The following is a 6,577-nucleotide window of genomic DNA, read 5'->3' as shown; positions in this document are numbered from 1 at the left end:
GACTTGGCTGTAGAGGGTGATGGACTTACACCTTTGATCCATTAAATGCTGGCCCAGAGCATCTCAAAATTCACTCTGACATCGTGAGGTTGGGGGTCTATTTTACATGAGCAGCAGGTGGTCAGCCTCTTTGTCTGGCAGGAAAGGCAGTCTATCTACATCAAATTCCAGCACTGAGACTCTCAATTAAGTCTGAGTTTTCAGATGTCCCAAGAAAATCTGTTAATTAGTTTCTGATTTCCAGGCATTAAAAACAGCTTCAGATAGTAAATCTCAAAATTTGTTCAGCCTGTCATAACTAAAAGCACTATTTTTATTTTAAATGAAAAAATTTTAGGTACCTCCCGGAAACTGTGAACTACCCTGTGAACATGGTATATTGACAAAGTGAAAACAGTCAGACACCTTGCATTCTTCAGGAGATACTCACTGATTTTACAATTCCCTGGAATTTTCCATGACATATTCTGTTGGGTTTTCCACAAGGCAGATGGAAGCTTGAGGGCACCCTGTAAGAAATATGAGTGGAGGGAGTGACATAGACATGGATTCAGCTGCTTGGGTTTTTATTGCTATTTAAAACTGTCACAGAAATGGAAAGACGACTGTGCCACTGGACACTTTCATCAGAGAAAATGTAAACCAGCTTGTTGTGGTAATATTTGTGTAATAATCCCTCTTTTACTTTTCCAGTTCAAGCCTCCATCATGCCAGTGGTTGCTGCGATGTCCAGAGGTCCAAGCTGAGAGGGCCCCCAGGTTGCTGGTTGCAATATGAACATATAGGCTTTGTTATGTTAAAGCCCTCACAATAATTACATCCTCCTCTTGGTAAAGGGACCATTGAAGAGGAGTATTGTGCATTTGCTATTGTCTCTCCCTCCTTTGATGCCTGGGCTAAGCTCTCATTAGGCCTAATTGAACATTTGTAACCTGCTCTCAGTGGAGGATATACCTGTGTGTTCCCAGTGCCCAAAGACTGGCTGGAGAACAAGACGTCTCCTTAGGGGAGGTTTTGGGGCGGTTCTGTGCTGGCTGGCTGAAGACTTTGAGGGCCAGCAGCATTGCAGTATGGCCAACTGAGCCCCAGGGGTGGTGACAGGGCTACAGCGAACCTGTGTCAGGGTTGAGACCTCAGCCACAGCAAGGCAGAGTGCTGCAACATCCTGGGAGCCCCCCTTGCCTGGTCTGGAAGTAGCAGAGGGATGTCTGGTCCGAGCACAGTTTGTCCCAGTGAACTTATTTCCTTCACTTTTTGTAAAGCAATATTACAGCTTTCAGGTTGGGCTACACTTTATCTAAGGCATGCAGGCACCCTGTCAGGCTGGGCTTATTTATAACACCACCAAACAAACCTTGCTCTTTTGGGTATGCTGGCATCTGTTTCAGTTGTTAAGAGGTACAATAAACAACATTGCATTTAAGGTAAGTTGGGGAGGCAATGTGTGGCCTTCTTACCCATCCATGTATCTGTCAGATTTCTCTTCTGCTGATATAAAACCCCTTGCTCATTTATACTCTGCCTGAAATGAAAAACAAAACAAAAGCAAAAACCTCACCACTTTTGTTGGGGAATATTCAAAGGAATGTCATGTCAGCAGAGTTTCAATGAAAGCAAGGAGCATTCAGATGCATAAAACTATAATGTCTCCAGCCCGAGATACTTCTGTACCATATGGCCAAAGAGAAGCAGATGGGCCGGGTCACAGCAGGGGAAGAGAGGGAGAGACTCAGGATTGTTATCTGACCCAGTGGGCCAACACTAACAGACTGTCCCCAATGACTGTGCTATTATTATCAGAAAGAGCTGATAAGAATGTGATTCTCACATGCATTTGCCCTCAGGTAGTTCTCACATGTGAAGCCTGATCAAAATGACCTTTTTTTTTTTTTCAGATGTTTATATTGGGGCTGGAACATTTGACTCACAAAGAAGCAGTGGACTGTGCTTCACTTGTCTTTTATTGATTTTAGGCGCAGGTTATTGCTATATGTTTACTTGCCTAAAGTTCAGAAAGTAACTTGTCTAAGTAAGAAAAATTCAACAACAAATAATTCAAAAATATTTTTAAAAAATTATTATTATTATTGCTGTTACATGGCAGCATAAACACTAGCACAGCAAAAATAAAGCAGAACAGCATGGTTCCTGGCAGAGAAAACCTGTGATGTCTGATAGGATTTCAGCAGATTTCAATATTACTGTGTTTCTCAGTTACTTGCCTTGCATTAGCAACAAGTTCTCCCAACTATTATATTGAGGTTTAGTTACCTAAATATTAAATAGAAAGAGTTTTGGGGGTGTTACTACAAGCAATAAAATGTACAAGATTGCATGAAAAATACTTGTATAGCAAAGTTGGAGACAGAAATCAGCTATTTCTGGTTGTGACTCAAAGATGTTATATATTTCGTCAGAGCAGCAGAGTGGACACATTAAGGGTAGTTACACTGCAGGGTTTACTTGTGAGTAGAGATTTCTGTGTTGAATTTTATGGCCCTTCCTCTCAAGCACCTTACAGTCCCCAGCTGATGCCAGCCTGAAGGAGTAAGTATCACTATTCTCAACTTTGCATCTAGGAGACAATAGCAGAGAAGAGCTCAGCACCTGCCTCATGATGCAGAACTCCTGGCCTCCTGGGGCCCAGAGGCAGGTCCCCACATCACAAAACCATCCTTGCTCCCACTGCTGAAAGAGGCACCTCAGCCATGACCGATGCCCTAGCTAGAGTGAGGTCCCCCTGTCCTTGCAACAGTGGGCTTTGGATGGCTCTGCATGACACTCAGCATGCCTAATGGAGCACTGGGCTTCATGAAGTGTCCATATATCCTTTAGCAACTGGGCTGAAACCAAACTCACTTTACACAGTCCTCACAACTTCTGGTGAGAAATGACCTTAGTAGACTCAGGTTGGTTACATGGAGGTGGAAAACACCCTGAACTGTCCTTGTCCTCTGAGACACTGATGCGAACAGATAACACACAGAGTGAATCTGCAACTGCAGAGGCACAGGCTGCAGCACATTGCTCAAGCAACAGCTCCCTAACCTGTTCATCTTCACCCTCTCATAGGCCTAAATACAAACAACACGTCCCCTGCCCACTTCCATCTGCTGGCCAGAGATGGTGAGGAAAGTTTGCCCTTTCCCATTTTGGGAAGCTACTGGCAGCCACCCACAGTGTTCCTTTTGCAGGACCACAGCTGGAATTAGCCCATGTGTAGGCACTAGGGAGGGAAGAGCATCCATCCCTCCATCCAAGCTCTGCTATGCTGTGCACCCAGGAACACTTGTGACCTAAGAAAGAAACATCTATTTTTAATGGCTAAAAAAGATCATGTTTCAAGTCTCTCTTTTCACACAAAATAAGAATGAAAAAAATTATCATGTCACTGCTTGGTATCTCCAGCCAGCTGGGATGTTGACCAAGGTTTCTTTTGCCCAAGACTGAATGCTAGAGTTCCTTTTGAAGGAGTTATTTCATAGCTGTGTCACTTGGATGAACAATAGTTAGAGATGGAGAAGCCAATTTTACAATTATGCCATTTGCTCATCCCATTCTAAGCTATTTTGTAAAAGGAAGATTTTGCTGACCAGACATTGCTGTTTGACCTTAAGAACAACTAACTAGTTATTATGGCCTGCAAAAGCAGGAAAGCTCTGTATCCAGAATCTCCAAACCTTATTAAAATGGCCATTTGGGACACTGTCGCTCCAATTAAAACAGAGAGATTTATTGCTGCTGAATGACATTATTAGTGCTCAAAGAGAAGAGGCAGATCATTACCTCTTGCTGAGCTTGGAGCCGCTGGCTGACCTCTGTGTTGCATCCTCTCCTTGATACACCATCCTTGGGACACTCAACACTTGCATAGACCCAAGGAGATTTTACAGGGAGAGGGATGGTTTTCTGTGTCCCAAAGGTGCAACAAAGGGTCTCTGGGGTCTCCTTGTATTACAGCACTGTCTGCAGGCTGGAGATGCACTGAGGGAAGGGGTGTCTGTATGTGTGTATATACATATTAGCAGGGGCAGTGGACAAGGCTTAATCCAGCCCTTCAAAGATAATTTTGTCCCTTTAGTGTTTAGAGCTGTGGGCTACTTCTGTGTTAGGATCCAATGCAAACTATAGGTGAGCATACACTTTGCTGAGAAATATCTGTTGTAATTATTCCTTGCAGACTTTATGGGCTGAAATGAAACTTTTCCACAAGTGGCTGCCAATGGGACAAGCACTCCTAAACTGTAGGAGCATATATGGAAAGCCCATCCCTCATCTGTATGGGTGACAGATCAGATCTAAGAGGAGAAAGAGGAGATTTCTGTTGATTTTCCGCTCCTGGATTTTCCCCTCAGCTAATAACTTAGTAAGGCTCCTACTGAAAATGAAGGTCATTAAAGGTAATTCAAACACTCCTGGGCTAAAAGAAGACCTTCAGTGTCCCTGCTGTGAGCATGGGTGTGAGGACATGATACCTCTGGCCATGTCCCAGTGGAGCTGGTGTCTCTGACGTGGGAGACACATGGCACCTACCTCAACCATACACTGACTGCTCAGATGTCCAGCTCTCTTATGCTCCTCAAGAAAATTTTTAGCTAGGTTACACAAACAGCATACTCTCAACAGGAATCTATGAGATGTCAAGCTTCAAACTCAACTCTCCCTTTATTTTCACTTCAGCGGAAGCTCATTTGACCTCATACTCGCTTTCGTGCACTTCTGCCCATGCAGCGCATTAGCCCAGGCATTATATTTTATTTTACTTTAATCTAATCCTAAAAATAATATAAACGAGCTCTGGTCCAAACACCTGACTGATTTGTTTTGAAGATGCTCATCTGAGCTGTCTTTACCCTCTGTCTCTCTTACTTTACCAGAAAAAGTTTCAATTGACTGGTCAGACACAGAAATATTTCTGAAAGGCAAGCAGCTAGATTTCTGGGAAAGGGAATGATATATTCAGAAGCTTCTTAGAGATGACAAAAACTATATGAGGGTGGCAAAACTGTGGTCACTTAAAAGAACTCTTTTGATATATGAACACAGAAACAGGAATGACAAAGGAAACAGAAGAGATAAAAAGGAAAGGAAAATGAATTCCCCAAGTATTAAAGGTTTAGAGACAGAATATTGGTCATTTAGTGCAAGTGATTTCCCTTGCTAACCCGGAATGCAATAGAAACAAAACCAAAATGTAACTCTGCTCGATATACATTGTCCCAGCTTGATGCTTGAAAGCACTTTTCATTACAAGCCAAAAGAACAGCCCTTGCTGATGCTTACTCAAATGTCTCAATTTCTGGATTAAGCTGTCCCATTGTTTTGAAACATAGTTATGGTTTAGAGATCAATGGGACATAGACTATCCTAATCTACTATGAACAGCCTGTAGCGGCGCAGGGATACTCTGCACTAGAGAGCCATCTAAGTCTTCTAATTACTTTGGCTACTGATAGATTGGCTCTTACCCTTTTGAATTCCTTTGTCACCGAGGAGTTAAAATTCATGAGCGTCTATGCTACTGAATACTTACTGCAGTGCTGCTATTTTCTGCGCCAAGCTAGCCATCACCGCAAAGAGTCGGAGGTCTGTCAGGCCATCTGTTACATAATAGTCAACAATCTCCAAAATCTGGGGAAACAAGGATGGAGAGAGCAAAGATGATGAAGGGTTTAGAAAGAACAGATTGCTGCCTTGCTTGGAAGGGAGGGAGGCAGGGGGAAGGGGGAAGGGGGGAAGGCCAGATAATAAGCCCTGATGGAAGCAGAGACAGGCCTGATTAGCACAGCCAGCAAAACAACCCCCCCAAATATTAATGCTAGTCACCAAAGAAGTTGACAAGGACAGCAGAATGGTGTGAAATAGCAAACCAAACCAAAACAAAAAAACCTCTCAAAAATAACATAACAGTGCTTTGGGGCAGGAAAGCTGAAAGAGGCCCCAAACACTAAAGCTATAATTTAGGCATTGCCACACACAACTAGGCACTGAAGAGTCTTCGAGAACACGCTCTTAATCAGTAAAGAAGCCCACCCCAAATCTTGCTGTGTCTTGGTATTATACCACACACTCCCTGGTGTGCTACAGGAAAGAAAGTATAATTTTTTCTTTCCATTTCTTGTCCTTTCCTCATTGTCCCCTCGCTTTGCAAAGGAGGTGTTTGCTGATTTTTAAGGCATAAGAATGGTGAGGACTTAAAAGTAGGGCTCAGCTACCTCATATTTGTCTTGCTATAATACATGTCCACATTTTAAACAAGATTAAATATAACCAGTGCAAAATGCTCTCAGGACACATATTGTCCATTTAACTGCCTGTGCAGCCTTTAAAATAGTACCAGCAACAATACTGGTTGGGTGAGCCACCTAGCTGTATTAAAATTCTCCTAACAGGAGATTACTTCTCTGCTCTGTCCAGTTCTGTCCTGTCTTACACTTGTTCCACTTGCTAATGCTTGCAGAGCTTACTCTAACAGCAATAAGCAGAATTCTGGTGTTGCCTTCATTTTCTTAGCATATAGGGAAGTGTCAGTCTAGGTGCACTGCAGGTCTCAGCACCAGACTTCTCAAAACTCCCT

At 43.0% G+C, this 6,577-nt stretch overlaps 1 long non-coding RNA gene across 1 annotated transcript; it reads right to left on the bottom strand.

Moving 5' to 3' along the window:
* Positions 1–381: 381 nt before the first annotated feature.
* LOC135575916 (uncharacterized) lies at positions 382–5,665 on the bottom strand. The gene is made up of 3 exons (XR_010467373.1): positions 5,534–5,665; positions 1,458–1,522; positions 382–509 (listed from the first exon to the last, which is right to left on the bottom strand). It is a non-coding gene; the product is annotated as an uncharacterized LOC135575916 (long non-coding RNA).
* Between the last annotated feature and the right edge of the window lie 912 nt (positions 5,666–6,577).

The sequence above is a fragment of the Columba livia genome, chromosome 1, assembly GCF_036013475.1.
Source record: "Columba livia isolate bColLiv1 breed racing homer chromosome 1, bColLiv1.pat.W.v2, whole genome shotgun sequence".
In the NCBI taxonomy this organism is placed as follows: domain Eukaryota; kingdom Metazoa; phylum Chordata; class Aves; order Columbiformes; family Columbidae; genus Columba; species Columba livia.
This window is presented reverse-complemented; position numbering and strand designations above follow the sequence as displayed.